The sequence below is a fragment of the Ostrea edulis genome, chromosome 7 (genome assembly GCF_947568905.1).
Source record: "Ostrea edulis chromosome 7, xbOstEdul1.1, whole genome shotgun sequence".
Classification (NCBI taxonomy): Eukaryota; Metazoa; Mollusca; class Bivalvia; order Ostreida; family Ostreidae; genus Ostrea; species Ostrea edulis.
In genome coordinates this window covers 35,454,668-35,470,287 of record NC_079170.1, presented here as the reverse complement: position 1 = coordinate 35,470,287, position 15,620 = coordinate 35,454,668, and the positions used below count along the sequence as shown (strand labels likewise).

Genomic DNA, 15,620 nt, shown 5'->3' with positions numbered 1-15,620 from the left:
TTAAACTAAATTGTGAATTTAAGGGAAAACAAGATCATGTACTCGTATATTACAAGTACATGCCTTTTGAAAGACAATAATATTGCATAGATGTAAAGGAAATTTCAATGTTGATTATTCTTTCTTAGATATATTAGTAAAAAATGTGCAGATGATAGAATATCAATTTTATAACTTCAATCAATGTGTTTGAATTTTCCTTGTAATTCAAAATTTAGTTGAAACATACATCATAGATACATTAATGTATATCAAATTTTTAGAAAAGTTTCATAATGGAACTAATTCACCCCCCCCCCCCCCCCCTTATACATACAGTGAACATAGACCTTCACCTGCGGAAAACTTCAGTTAGTTAATGCAATATACATGTACATGCATTCTCAGTTATCCAATAGTGAGTTTTTGGTTCCATGTGAAACTACAATTAGAAATCTTAAACTTATGAAAGACACACCTATCTGTGAGGGTAAGATGACTCAGATGGACTTAAATGTAGTGATCCATGGGCAGTCCATAGGTCTCTTTCCATTGATATTAATTAATTATTGAAATATGAAATGGTTATTTAAACATATTTGGTGTATTATACTGTATAGTGATATAAATTTCTATCAAAAAATATGTATAGGTAATAGATTTGGTCCAGTTATTACAAGAAATTGTATGAAAAATAACTAAATATTTAGGCAATCATTGTGAGTGCGAAAAGGTCAACTGCAATAGCACACACTATATATCATTCTTAAATGGCTCATAGAAACTTCTAGTATTGTAAGTTTGAATGCTCAATATGGTAATTTGGGAATGCTTAATCATTTAAGGTCAGTAGTTTATCTCTGCTGACTGTATCTCTTAAAATTCATTTCTAGAAGGGAGAGGGTAGGGTTACAAAATCTGACATAGTTTCAGATTAAACCTCATTTGGTATATTTTTTCTATTCAATATTTTAGATACTACTTGACTTATTGTAAAAATGAAATAAAATCAGAAATTTTATGAGCAGAATTTTGTTGTTGTCAGAAAATGTATGCCTGATAGTATTTGAGAAACGCCATATTTGGGGTAAATTTGGCCAATTGCCAAGTCGATTCATGCCAATGTTTTCCTTAGATGCATTTTGAATTTCTAATCCATGTTGATTTTTTACCTGTTTGTGTTCAATTTACATAACTATACATGACAAACAATATTTCTGGTGTCAATAAAAAATTTATTGGCTTTTGTGTTAATTTGCTCAATTTTGGCATTTTTTGCCTTTTGGGGCTGCAAAAGAGGGGATTTCAATCTCGCTTTCCTCGAAAATTAACCTGATTACTTTTGTTGATTTTTTGATATGTTTTAGGATAAAGTCAAAATGTTATAATAAATAAAATTGAAAAAAATTCAATGAGCGGTTTTTTTGGAGCTAGCTATCAATAGCTACCTTAAGAGGCTTGTAAAGATCTTATTGATTGTTTAACCTTTTCTCTACCGGCACATTTTAGAGGTTTTTAGAGACTAAATGACAATATTTTTACATCGACTTAAATCTGCATGTATCACGATTTGGGATAGGCATATGACATATAATTTTGTTAGGAATTGGACATGGAATACTTTCTTGTAAAGTTTGTCAAGGTATCCCATGACCTCAAAGAGGTCTACGGGGTCAAAGGTCATCTAAGTGCGCATTTTTGCATGTTTTTCCTCTGAAATATATATATTACGATCCCTCTCACTAGATTAGAGTCAAAAATAAGGAATTCTAAATGTATGAGCTGATGTGCCTTTGAAAATGCTACAAAAACATCACAATCAAATTAATCAATTTTATTGAGAAACAAATATTTTTGGTTGCTAAGTAACAACATTCATAGTACAATTTTGACCATAATTTGCCTTTCTGCATACATTCGACACAATTTAAGCATAATTACATTGCATGATGATTAGTAAATGTCACATTATTTTAAAAATATAATCTTTAAATAAATCCTAATCATTTAAAAAGGTTTTTAACAAAAAATATGATGAAGAGAATTAAGGTCAAAGGTCATATAATGGAAACTTTGTACTTTATATACATTGTACATATCCATCATTTTCTAATAATATGACGTTTTGCCATTATGTTCCACTAATTAGAATATATATTGCAACATTAAAACAAAGATCTTTATTGTTAATCTAAAATAATTTAATTTTTTGCATTCAAATATATTTGGTTGCTAAGCAACAGCACCTTATCAAATGTTATCAAAAAGTACTACCCGTTTTTCCTCTCTAAGTTCAACGTATACGAATGTTCAAGTACTTACTTTCAATCACTAGATTTAAATGTACTTGCATCATATTTAACAAAAATGTTCTTATATTCAACCTCTTAAAACCTATTTCTAGACATCATTCTTGATACACTGTACTGGGTTGTTCCGATAGGGGCATGTATTGACCAATATCTGTCTATCGACTGGAACTTCACAGCAGACATGTATAAGATAATGCACAAAAATCTGGAAAAAAAAGAATTTCTTAATACTTATCCCTATATACTAATGTATCGTCAGAGCTTTTGAATTCTCAATTGGCTCTGTAAATGTTTTCTATAGTCAAGGCCCTTTGAAAATTAGTAGTATACATTTAATTACTTATGAAATGTTATCAGAGTTAATTAATTGTAGTACACATCTAATAAATGTGTTAGACGCAAAGCAAGATTAATTTTGGTAAAGATAATCTTTTTATTATGCATTTTATTATTCGTTTTAAACTGGAAATCACTGTCACAATATCGGTACTTTAAAACTAGTAATATCTGTACCATTGCTCTTCAATGAGAGGATGCGAACTTCCTTGGGAAGCATAATGACAATCCTTCCCCCTAGATATGACCATCTCAGCATAATGGTTGGTGACAACACAGATGGAGAAAACCCAAGTCTTCTGTCAAAAACAGCTTCATAAAATATGCAGTTCTCTGAATAATCGGGTTCCATATCTGAAAGGAAATTGCAAATAAAATCAGTATTGGCCACCATACCTTATTTGTCAGCATTTAGAAAACTTGTCATACTTTATAATTAGAAAAAGAATAATGATTTTCTGTTTTTTGTCTCTTTTTGTATATATGTGATACCTAGTAATGTAGTAAAAAAGAGTAAAATGGTACACGCATATCCGTGTATCATGACGCCATGATTCCATTTGTGAATGTATTATCTGGATTTATTTGAATGTTAACCAAATGTATACAGATTTAACCCTACATTCAACCTCAAAGAGTCATACCAACTGAATGCCAGGCTGTCGCTCCGAATGAAATGTCACAGTTCTTGGATCAGGTGTCCCTGTGTCCTTCATAACATCATCCTTCCAATGCATGTCTGGCTTTGCCAGTACACTGTCACTAGTGGACGATACCTGGGAACTTCCCCCTAAATATTGGGATGTCAATACCCTTTTTAAAGATGAAAAGAAATTACAATTAAGAATTGTTGGTTTATGTTTTAAAGCAAAATATGTTTCATGGTAGCACGGGACAGTTTCGCACTTAAGTACAGCTCAAATTTATTTAAAGATAAGAGATGTCCTTTATTTTAAGTGACATTTGGTAGGGGATTGCGTACATGTGTTAGAAATGAATGGAATATTTTATTATACATTGCGAGTGTAGCATAGTGCGTAATGAAAAAAAAAGATATGCATCATGTAGGTGTCAGCATTATGCCTAGCATATACAGGGGAGGGGGGGGTACTGAAGAAATTCTGGTCCAACAAAAATACTGCAACTCTGAGGGAAAGTATATGACCCCAGATATCAAAGTAGAATTGAATTGGTTCTTCATGGTACACAGTGTCTAAATCCCCTTGCATGGTACTCTGATGGGGTGTGGATTTAGTTGAAATTAGAGAAAATCTAGGCAAGATCATAGCTCATAGCATACCAGTACCAGCATGTATGGATGACATGTAATTTATGGTCATAAGCTACTAAGTGTATATAAAATACATTCATTTGGATAAAAGAGAAATCTATATGACTTTTCATTGGCCTGTCATAATCAGACTTTGATTGATGTTACGTACCCCCCCCCCCCCCCCCCCCATTTCGGCCGAAACACACATTTCGTTTATATTTCTGTTACAATATGAAGAAAATAATTCAAATCATGATAATAAATTCTATCATTACAATGACGTAATATGTGTTTTCCTAACAGATTGTGTTTTCTTTTCATAGAAAGATAATTTTTATAAACATGGAAAAATCCTGGAAAATAGCCTTCTCACCAACGGTCATGAATGCCCAGTCTAATTAAAACCACCCCATTCCCCTTCTCATTGCACAGTAAATCCACCCACTTCTTACACTCGCGCGTCAGGTAAGGAGAGAAGTCTGGAAAAAGGGGGGTGCTAATCAGACGGATTAATGCCGGACCAGGACAGATTAAATGATGTCAGCTCTTAATAAACACTTGGTTTAGGAATCATAAAATATAAATATTTTCTTTCATGAAACGAAAAATTATGGCATCAAATCGCGTTAATTAATCGTGAATTTTTCATAACATGACAAAACTGCAATTTTTTTTTCTAGTCAGCCTATGTGGCTACATCAACTTACATGTACATGTTTATACTGAATGCATGATCGTTTGGGTCATCCTGCAACAGGAGATCCAGGGCATCTTCTTCTGACATCAGGTCGTTTTAATGATGTAAAATACAAGCCTTCGCTGTGACAGTCACAGTGAAGCTGTGTTGTTTTCGTTGAAACGGAAACACGTGTGTTCCCCGTGCACACTTTCAGAAAACCCCGCGGGGCCCGCGATCCCGATCACGGAAAAATAAAAGTATAGACTTATAGGCTTTATGCCAACTTCTTTTTAGTTTTCTTTGTTTGGTATGGGAAAAAATATTACTATTCCGAACAAATATAACGTTTATATCTGAATTTGAAGTATTTTATTTATCTTTTTTTTTAAATTTACTCTCTGCGGATGTAACATTCTCAGTAAGTGTTTTATGAAGTTACATGTAGGTTGTGTAACTGTTATATACCAATATTGGTTTTATGCTTTTTTTTTAAAAAGCAGAGAATACCTGGCTGATTATTTCATACATGTGTGTATATTGTTTTAGTGTATCAAAAGGTACTGAATTTACTAAAAGAGGACAATACACATTTTATAGTTTTCACCACTTTGCGACGCGTGTCGATCCTTTTAGCGACGACGTTTTGTGTCTAATTTTAAAGAAAACCGCGCAGCATGTCCCAATTTCATTTTATCATAATATAAAAACTACCGAGAATTATAACACGAATAAGGGCCCATCAAAAAGAAAATTTCCTCTACTTTTACAGGCTGTATTTACTTTTCCCTATTTCCATATATAAATATAGGTAAAACGCCGATATGTTTAAACATTTAGAAATAAAATCGTAAGAAAACGTACATGTGCAAAAAATTGCTATTTTCTTATAACTTTGCTGGGCATTAAAAATAATTTTTATATCTTCTGAAAGCAGGGAACATATGCTTTTCAAAAATATAAAAAAATATTGAATTCATAAGGAAAATTAAAAAAAAATCATATTGAAGGGGAAAATGACCTTGCGACAAAGCGTTGCGTCATATTTAGACGAAGCCATCCTTCACTTTAAATGCTTTTTTTAATCTAATGGCTTTACTTACTTTATTGATTTTTACATAGTCAAAACATAGAGAAAATTTCCAAAAATATGATATATAGATCAGATATCTTGTGACCGTAGTTTCAAAGATTTAGATGCACTCCTTTTGCGTAGTCCTGTTTTTACGCGCCATCGGTCAAATTGACCGGTACGGTAGAGAAGGGGTTAAGGCTACAGATTAAATATATTTTAGAAATGTGCTTAAATTAACTTACCCAGAAACCACACAAAAGACACTAATAACATGTGTTTTAAGATAAAGAAATTGGTGTAACAAATGCAGTTAACAACAAACTTTTATTTAAAAACACACACATGTATATGCAAGGTGAAGATAACGAACAGTGTATTTATTAATGTAAAATTCATTTGAAAATCAACCGAACTGTAAATATCTATCACTCCTTATCTTTTCTTTTACAAGTTTGTTTTAATCATTGTTAGAACAATAATATTTGTACTAATTTCGTATCATGCAATAAAAATATATATTCAGGAACCGTTCATTACTGTCGGTTCTTGACTAATATTGATGAATCGTCGAGCATACTGATTGTTTGCAACTTATAGATATTAATATACAATACAGTATGTTCAAATCAACCAACCAATTGATTAGTAACTACTACTACTAGTAGTACAGTAGTAGTAGTATTAGAAGTAGTAGTAGTAATGTAAGAAGTCTTAGAAGTAGAAAAGGCAGCAGCAGTAGTAATAGTAATTGTAGTATTACATGTAGTTGTAGTAGTAGTAATATTAGTAGTATTAGAAGTAGAAAAACCAGCAGTAGTAGTAGTAGTAGTAGCAGTAGTAGTAGTTTAAGTAGTAGTAGTAGTAGTAGTCTTAGAAGTAGAAAAAGAAGTAATAGTAGTATTATAATAGTAGTAGTCGCAGTAGTAGTAATATTATTAGTCTCAGAAGTAGAAAAAGCAGCAGCAGCAGCAGTAGTAATAATAGTAGTTGTAGTAGTACATGTAGTTGTAGTAGTAGTAGTAATATTAGTAGTCTTAAAAGTAGAAAAAGTAGTAGTAGTAGTAGTAGAAGAAGTTGTAATAATAATAATAATAATAATAGTGGTAGTAGTAGTAGTAGTAGTAGTAGTAGTAGTAGTAGTAGTAGTAGTAGTAGAAGTAGTAGTAGTAGAAGTAGTAGTAGTAATAATAATGTTAATAGTCGTAGAAATAGAAAAAGCAGCAGCAGCATGTAGTCTTCGTAGTAGTAGTAATAGTAGTCATAGAAGTAGTTTTAGTAGTGGTAGTAGTAGTAGTAGTAGTAGTAGTAGTAGTAGCATAATTAGTGGTAGTAGTAGTAATAGTAATAGTAATAATTGTTGTTGTTTTAGTAGTATTAGTAGTTTTAGTAGTGGTAGTAGTAGTGGTGGTGGTGGTGGTGGTGGTAGTGGTAGTAGTAGTAGTAGTAGTAGTAGTCTTAATATTAGAAAAAGAAGTAATAGTAGCATTATAATAGTAGTAGTTGTAGTAGTAGTAATGTTAGTAGTCTTAAAAGTTAAAAGTAGAAAAAGCAGCAGCAGCAGCAGTAGTAGTAGTAGTAGTAGTAGTAGTTGTTGTTGTTGTTGTTGTTGTTGTAATAATAAGGATAATAGTAGTAGAAGTAGTAGTAGTAGTAGAAGTTGTAATAAAAATAATAATGATAGTAGTAGTAGTAGTAGTAGTAGTAGTAGTAGTAGTAGTAGTAGTAGTCTTAGAAGTAGAAAAGAAGTAGTAGTAGTAGTTATATTAATAATGATAATCGTAGTAGTAGTAGTAGTAGTAGTAGTAGTAGTAGTAGTAGTAGTAGAAGTAGTAGTAGTAGTAGAAGTAGTTGTAGTAGTAGTAATGTTAGTAGTCTTAGATATAGAAAAAGCAGCAGCAGCAGCAGTAGTAGTAGTAATACATGCAGTCGTAGTAGTAGTAGTAGTAATAGTAGTCATAAAAGCAGTTTTAGTAGTGGTGGTAGTAGTAGTAGTAGTTGTTGTAGTAGTTGTAGTAATAATTGTAGTAGTAGTAGTAGTAGTAGTTTTAGTAGTGGTAGTACTACAGTGGTACATGTAGTAGGAGTAGTAGTAGTAGTAGTAGTAGTAGTAGTAGTTGTTGTTGTTGTTGTTGTTGTTGTTGTAGTAGTAGTAGTTTTAGTAGTGGTAGTAGTAGTAGTAGTAGATATAATAGCAGTAGTAGTAGTAATGGTAGTTGTAGTAGTTACAATAGTAGTAGTAGTGGTAGTAATGGTAGTTATAATATTGGTAGTAGTAGTTGTTGCCATTGTTGTTGTTGCAATAAATGTATCATTAGTAATTGAGTTATACAATTCGAAAGTTTGTTTTACCTTTGTTAGTTTTGTGTTTTTGTTGTTTCCGCCTTCTCAGGACAACACACACTAAAATCAGCAGGGCTGTGATAACAAACACTCCGGCTAACACAGCTCCCACAACTGCCCCTACATCAGGTACATCTTCTATGGATGTGGTCGTGTTGTAGAGAGTATTCACAGTTGTGTTAGAGAAGCCCGAGTAGGTGGATGGTGTGTCCATCAAGTCTTTGGTAGTGAATGTTGTGGTATTATATTAAGTATTGACTTACAGATTGGAACATGATGGATCAGCAAGAAAACACTGGCTCTCTGTGTTGATATTCAGACAGGCGGGATCTACAAACACAGAACGTGCTAAACTCATTATAGAAATATATTTTATTCAATTATGACTGTTAAGGTACTTCCCCATACCACATCTTAATATTGAAAAACCTTCAGATTTCTATAAAAATGTACATGTATTTTGTCGAGGATGTATATTAACCAAATTCCCGAAGAAAAATATGTTTAACGGCCTTTTCTAGAGTACAGTCACTTCCAAAAATAGAACACATCACTTTAAAAGAAGCAGTGTTAATATACATGTACATGCATTTTAAGGCACTGTCTTTATTAAAACGATAGAAATGTGTTTCTTTCATATGAATTGAAGAAAATGTATTGCATTTGACTGTTTTCAATAATTTTTCATCTACTGAACTATGCCCTTGGTTTCAAGGTGATGAAAATGCACATATGGTAGTCAAATTTTGACTAATCATAGCCTATCATATCCGGGGAATTCTGTTTTTAAAAACCTACAGATTTTTTAAACATTTCAATATGTTTTACCTTTACACTCCAGCAATCATTATACACAAGAAGTAGATAGGGAATCGGATAATTTGAGAGCCTAATGATCCCCTCTAGGTTAAAAACCTTGGGGGAAAAAACGCATATTGGAAAATGGTGTCTAAAATTCCTATCTCTGCAAATATATTTCATTCATCATTTACATTACTAAATTATCATTTCAAGAAATATTACAGGGCGGTTTTTGAAAAGCAGATTAAAGCATTAAAGCTTCAAATAATTAAAAACAATTTTCATTGATTGGCGTAAGCTTTAGGGATCGAGCTTGAAGTTCGAAAAAGCCTATCTTTACTATGGAGCTTAGCCTACGTCATTTGGACACTGACATGACGTCACAATAGATGAAAAAAAATTATGTCGTCAAATCTAGTTGGAACAAAGTGATGTCGATCAGAATGATTTTTATATTTTTAACACTCATTCAGAAAATGCTAACCTATGCTCAAGTTACAAATTTTGGGAAATTCGAATATTTTAAAACTCCCGAATTCTGCATTCCTCGTTCCCTTGGTAATCTTTAGTTCCTTGTAGTTTTTAACAATACCATACAGCCATGCGATGGGAGTATTAACGACATGTAGTACCGCGTACATTCCGAGACGTGTATTAAAAAGTGTTTTAGATAAAAGAAAATAACATTACAACACCCATGATCCATACTGTACGTACAATAACACGAACGTACGACATCTAGGCCTAGATATAAGGCCTAAATATGTGACAAATCTGTCAGTGTATGATCTAAATTGAACACACTGAAATCGTTCGACACAACAGAGATATGCACATACATGTACATGCTCATTTATTATGGATTCGGAGGGCCTCGAACACAATTTTTGTCGTGTAAATGAATATATGCAAGGTGAAGATAACGAACAGTGATCAATCTCATAACTCCTACAAGCAATACAAAAAAGATAGTTGGGCAAACGCGGACCCCTGGACACACCAGAGGTGGGACCAGGTGCCTAGGAGGAGTAAGCATCCCCTGTTGACCGGTCACACCCGCCGTGAGCCCCATATCCTGATCAGGTAAACGGAGTTATCCGCAGTAAAATCAGTGTGTCAAGAACGGCTTAACAATCGGTATGAAACACGTCAGACAGCATTTGACCCAATGCGAGGTTGTATTGACGAACTAGATCGTTATAACGACCATAGAATTTGCGAAATGCTGACTTCAATCGAGACTGTTGAAATCCCTGTACCATCAACTTGTTTGTCAGTAGCTTACATCGATTTAAAAATTGACTATACCCAGAACAATCTCTTGCATATCGAATCAGTTGAGATATATAAACACCGTATGCAGGTGATAATGGAATGTTGCTACATAAATGTGGGAAGTTGACGATGGAGAAGCTGAAATCATACCGTTTGTCATACAGTTGAGTTGTCAGTTTGGCGTTAATGTCTACTTTCAATAAAATATCTAAGTATGAAGCAGAAGTGGACGACTCTGTAGTGTCCTTTATTTCGAGCTCACAGGGATATATCAAGTCAACATATGAATGAAAGCTATCATTGTTAATAGACAAAACGTCATCGATATATCTAAAAGTCGAATTGAAGGTCACAGCGAGAGATTTTTTTTTCTCACGTAGAAGTTTTTGAATAAATTCTGCTTCATATGAATATAAAAACAGGTCAGCTAACAAAGGAACACAATTCCTGCCCATGGGAATTCCAACAGACTGTTGGAAGACCTGATCACCAAAGACCACGAAGATATTGTGAATGAGGAACTCTAGCATATTTTTTATTTCAACTTCAGAGTACTTGTGCGTGGAATCAGAGTGGTGTTTAACAAAGTAAGTTTTTGAATGACTGATCACTAGATAGGAATATTTCCGTTTTCCGTTTTTGTTGAGGATGCAACTGTCTATGATGTCAAAAAGTCTAGTTTTTAATTTATCGTGAGGAATGGTCGTGTATAGTGTTGAAAAGTCATAGGTTTTAATGCTATTGATTTGGGGGAAATTCTGTGATTTCAAGTTTACTAAAAGTTCTTTAGAATTTTTTAGAATCCACATTTGATTAACACCACTTCTGGCATATGTAGTCGCACAGTACGTTTGGAGTTTCTCCTTCACAGCTGTTAACATTTTCGTGAGGAGCAAAGATAGGGGCTTTGTTTGTAAGGGTTTTTATGTAGTTTAGGAATCCAGTATAGGTACGGTAACTCATATTCATTCTACCCATTGACTGGAATATTAAATGTGTCTAAAACTGAAGCATGGTTTTGAAGAATTTCGTCTTTTGAAAGGGCAGTTGGAGTATAAGTATGATTACCAAAAGTGGAATTAATGCCAAGTTCGTTTAAAATACAATTGAAATAATGAGCCTTACAAACAAAGACAATGTTGTTACTAGCTGTGTCAGCTGGAACCAAAACATTTTCCTCATGTAACCTATCTAATTCTTTTATCACTTTTGGTTTACTAAACACAGAAGGATAGATGGTACGTACTTTTGTTTTCATGTGTCTAATGCGGGATTTTAATATCCCTCTGATGCTTTTAACCCATTCTGACAATGTATCAAGTTCTTTTTCATATTTAGCCCATCGTCTGGCATAATCTTCGACAGAACTCATAATAGAGATGAAGTTCTGTCGCCAATTAAAAGACCGAGGTTCTCTGTATTTTAAGAATAAGTGATTTGAGGTCCTCATTTTCAACTATATCAACATCACCAGTAATGACATGTCCAGCTGGACTGTAGTTGAAAGAAGATGAAGAACAAGAACATGTTGGTGGATAAATTTTGCAAAGGGGGTTGCAATGTCATATAGCTTTAGATTATATACATATATTTTATTTAGATCATGACGACATCGACCGTATTCTTTCAGGTTTAAATAAATTATAAGGAAAACATAACAAACACATGTGACTGTCAGTACATGTAGCACACACAAAATTGCATTTTGTTGTATAGGAGATTCGATATGTCTACCCGTCATTAATGATCAGAAATCACACAAAAGAAATGGCCTACAATAGATACATTGAAAGTTGGCAACAAGATCTAACATCATAATCTGTAATATATAAAGACGTCTCACGGGAGGTACTGAACGACTGTGTGTCATAACGCAATATGTACGCAGAGTTTACGACTTCGCGATGTATATATAACTATAAGCATTTTCTCTCCCGAGCGTTGTTTTGTATAGAACCGGCTTGTTTGTATTATTGCGATTCGTTTGTTGCTGTTTTTTTAATTCTATTTTTTTTTTTGCTTTCAAACAATCAGTCCTAATACGGTCTACAAAATTGACCAAAATGCCACCAGGTTCGTTGAATGTGTGATAACGTTCGTGACTCGTGAGTACCGTTTCTAACGTTATTTGACGTGGTATGGGGGTTTACCTTAAGTGTATAATAAGAAACAATTTCTTACGTTTGTATATCTCATTGGCAAGGTACGGCTTACTCGGACAACCATTGATGAAGTGTTGACATTTGCTGTAGTACAACTGGCCCCATTCTGTCTCCAAACAATAACCTTTACAAAAAATAAAGATAACGAACAGTGATCAATCTCATCAATAATAAATAATACAAATTGAAAGACACGGATCCTTAACATAACATATTTCGGATCAGGTGTCTAGAAGGATTAAACACTCCTTGTCGACCGGTCAGACCCGTCGTGAGCCCTATATCTTGATCAGGTAGTTACAATCAGTATGTAAAGAACTGTCTAACAATGAACATGCACTACATCAGACTGCATATGAACCAATAGCAGGTTGTAATGGGTAATTATATCATTATGACGAGTATAGAGTTTGTAGAAAATCTTGAATATATATGCATTTTATTGGATTAGAGTTACTTAGCAATCTTTTAAAACAGTTGTCTTCATGTGACATGTGTATCATATTATCTATATTTTAATCTGTTGTGTCTTGGGTGACTTTTTGCGCATCCATCTGTGATATATCTCATTTTTCTAAATGTTTTATATTATTATACAAGTTGTGACTGACCCACAGTGGTTAAATTTTCACCAATCGCTGTTTGTGGAGTGGTGTTTATGTTATCTCATACATTGGTATTGATTTTAAAGAAAACATGACTCAGAAGATGAAGAAAAGCAAACAACAAAGATAAATGAAATGCATAAGAAAAATGAAGGAGGGAACGCTGGACAAGTGATGTGGAAGACATAAGGGTTCCGAGTACTAAGGAAAAAATTGAACCCGTTCGAAAACGGATAGGGATGATGCGGGAGGTACATAAAATTGACAACAGTTTTAAAGGTAATATCTAATATCTCACCGTCTACTACCAACGGAATGCCTCCTTCATGACAGAATTCCACAAGTCCAGTCTTCTTGGAGTTAGGAAGACATGAATACTGGTCATTCCCAAACCCATCTTTATTACAGTTTAGTCTCACTGATGCCGCGAGGACTTCTGTAAGGTTTGTTGGGCACGATTGGACGATGCCACTCATAACTGAGACGAAAATGAGATATATTGGTTACATATATTCATATTCCTATTTCCACAGGAAAGGTTTTTCATTTTATTAGCTTTTCTTGGAAAGTACCAATAGTGTTTTTTCCTATTTGGTGCATGCTATAGGAAATGGAGAGAGAGAGAGAGAGGAGAGAGAGAGAGAGAGAGAGAGAGAGAGAGAGAGAGAGAGAGAGAGAGAGAGAGAGAGAGAGAGAGAGAGAGAGGGGGGGGGGGCAGACAGACAGACAGACAGAGGGACATACAGACAGACAGACAGAGGGACATACGGACTAAGAGGAGACTCGGAGACCCATGAGTCACTTATAGTTCTATGTTTAAAACGAAAGTGGATGTCTTAATTGAATAACTTTTTGATTAATTCTACATTTGTAGAGGTCTATACTTTGATATATAAAATTCAAAATATATACTAATATTTCCCATACCTGTAAATGTTCAAGAAATGGCAGCATTTTAACAATGTAAATTGATCCTTTTGACGTCCTCGTTTTCAAACCATATATGCCGATAACACGGGCAGAGTAAACATTATTGATGCGCTGCTTTATCAGACATTTCACTCAGGTAATAGTGCAGATTTTTAGTCGGACTTTGCCAGGCCCTGGCTATGGGTGTTGCTAAATCGCGGAACGGAAAACGGAACGGAAAATAGTGTACGCAATAATGTTACATGTATGAGAAGGTCAGCATTTTGTGAAATGGGAGTGGTTGTCCATTGTGACCGACCATAGCACTGACAACAAGTCAGGGAAATAGTTAGTGCTGGGAATAGTAGCCTGAATAGAGCCTGGAACTAGTATATTTGGTTAATGAAACATACTATTTACATACTATTTACTTTCTTAAAGTCTTCCAATTATTATTGATTTACTTCTTGATTTCAACCCAAGGTAGGGACATTCAAATAAATAGATATATATCCAACCAGTGATAGAGGAAAATTATACTTTTGTTATGCAAAGAGTTGTTTTTTTCAAACTCGTGATAGATTGACGGCAATAAAGTGCCGTTACATAATTTTGGTCGAAGCGGTGTACTTCTTTGCCTTTCATATTTTATTATTTGGTCATTCAATTTTGCAGGCAATGGGTAGCAATATTGAAAATGAAATAACATTGCTTGAGGGGGAAATCATGAGGTTAGAAATGGAAATGGCTAGGCATAAACATTCACCACCAATTTTACACGGCATGCCAGTAATTTCACTATGGCAGGCCATACATATGGTCATCCTAGAATGTACAGACAACTGGCAGACCATACTATGACAGGACAATTGGCAGACCATAGTATGAGAGGACAATTGGCAGACCATAGTATGACGAGAGAGAGAGTCGATCATACAATGACTGGCCAGATGGAAGATCAAAGTTTGACACGCCAGATGGCAGACCACATGACAAGCCAAAGTGAGGTGTTTAAAAAAAACCAGGCACGTAGAATCGGAGGAGGGGTATCACCGCCCTCTCCCTTTTTTATAATGACCATTATTTGTGGTTTGTAATACAATCAAATATATTGTGTAAGCCCCTCCCCTTATTTTTCATTGTAATAGTGAAAGAAGAATCTGGTTCTACAATAAGTCAAATTCTCCACTCACCCCCCCCCTCTCTCTCTCTCTCTCCACGGAGTAAAAGAAAGTAAAAATTGGGGAATTTTTCTTGTTTTATTTATTATAAAACACCCCTTTCCCCGTACGAATTAGGAATTTTGTTGATGTAAATTTTTCTTGTTATTGCCTTTGCCTGTCGATATTTTTTCTTTCAGCTATTATCGGTCGCGCGAGCTCAGTGGTAGAGCTTTCGTGTTGTAACTGGGAGGTCGTGAGTTCGAACTCCGCTCGTTTCATGACTGCGTCAAACTTAAAAGAGGAGTTCTAGGAACCAGGGGTTTGTTTCAGAAAAAAAGTCGTTTTTCGACTCCCATTCTGGCCCCAGGGTGAAAATAAAAATTCTGAAACCTTATTGCACATCTATAGCACGCCACCAATTATCTTCCTAAATATAATTTGGGCATTGCGTAAAATGTAAGAGGAGTTCAGGGAACCAGAATCTTATTTAGAAAAAAAAGGTTTTTCGACTCCCATTTGGGCCCCAGGGTAAAAAGGAAAATTTTGAAACATTATTGCACATCTATAGGACACCGCCAATTACCTTCCAAAAAGATAATTTGGGTACTGTGTAAAATGTAAGAGGAATTCGGGGAAGCAGTTTTTCTTTTAGAAAAAAAACTTTAGTTAGTCTTTCGACTTCTATTTTGGTCCTAGGGTGAATTCTGAAACCTT

The 15,620-nt window shown here is 34.3% G+C and overlaps 2 long non-coding RNA genes across 2 annotated transcripts; both read right to left on the bottom strand.

The window, feature by feature from the left end:
• Window positions 1-1,804: 1,804 nt before the first annotated feature.
• Window positions 1,805-4,072, bottom strand: LOC125654965 (uncharacterized). The gene is made up of 3 exons (XR_007362525.2): window positions 3,272-4,072; window positions 2,805-2,981; window positions 1,805-2,496 (listed from the first exon to the last, which is right to left on the bottom strand). It is a non-coding gene; the product is annotated as an uncharacterized LOC125654965 (long non-coding RNA).
• A 7,974-nt stretch (window positions 4,073-12,046) lies between these two features.
• Window positions 12,047-13,837, bottom strand: LOC130048066 (uncharacterized). Its single transcript, XR_008796904.1, has 2 exons — window positions 13,762-13,837; window positions 12,047-13,312 (listed from the first exon to the last, which is right to left on the bottom strand). It is a non-coding gene; the product is annotated as an uncharacterized LOC130048066 (long non-coding RNA).
• Between the last annotated feature and the right edge of the window lie 1,783 nt (window positions 13,838-15,620).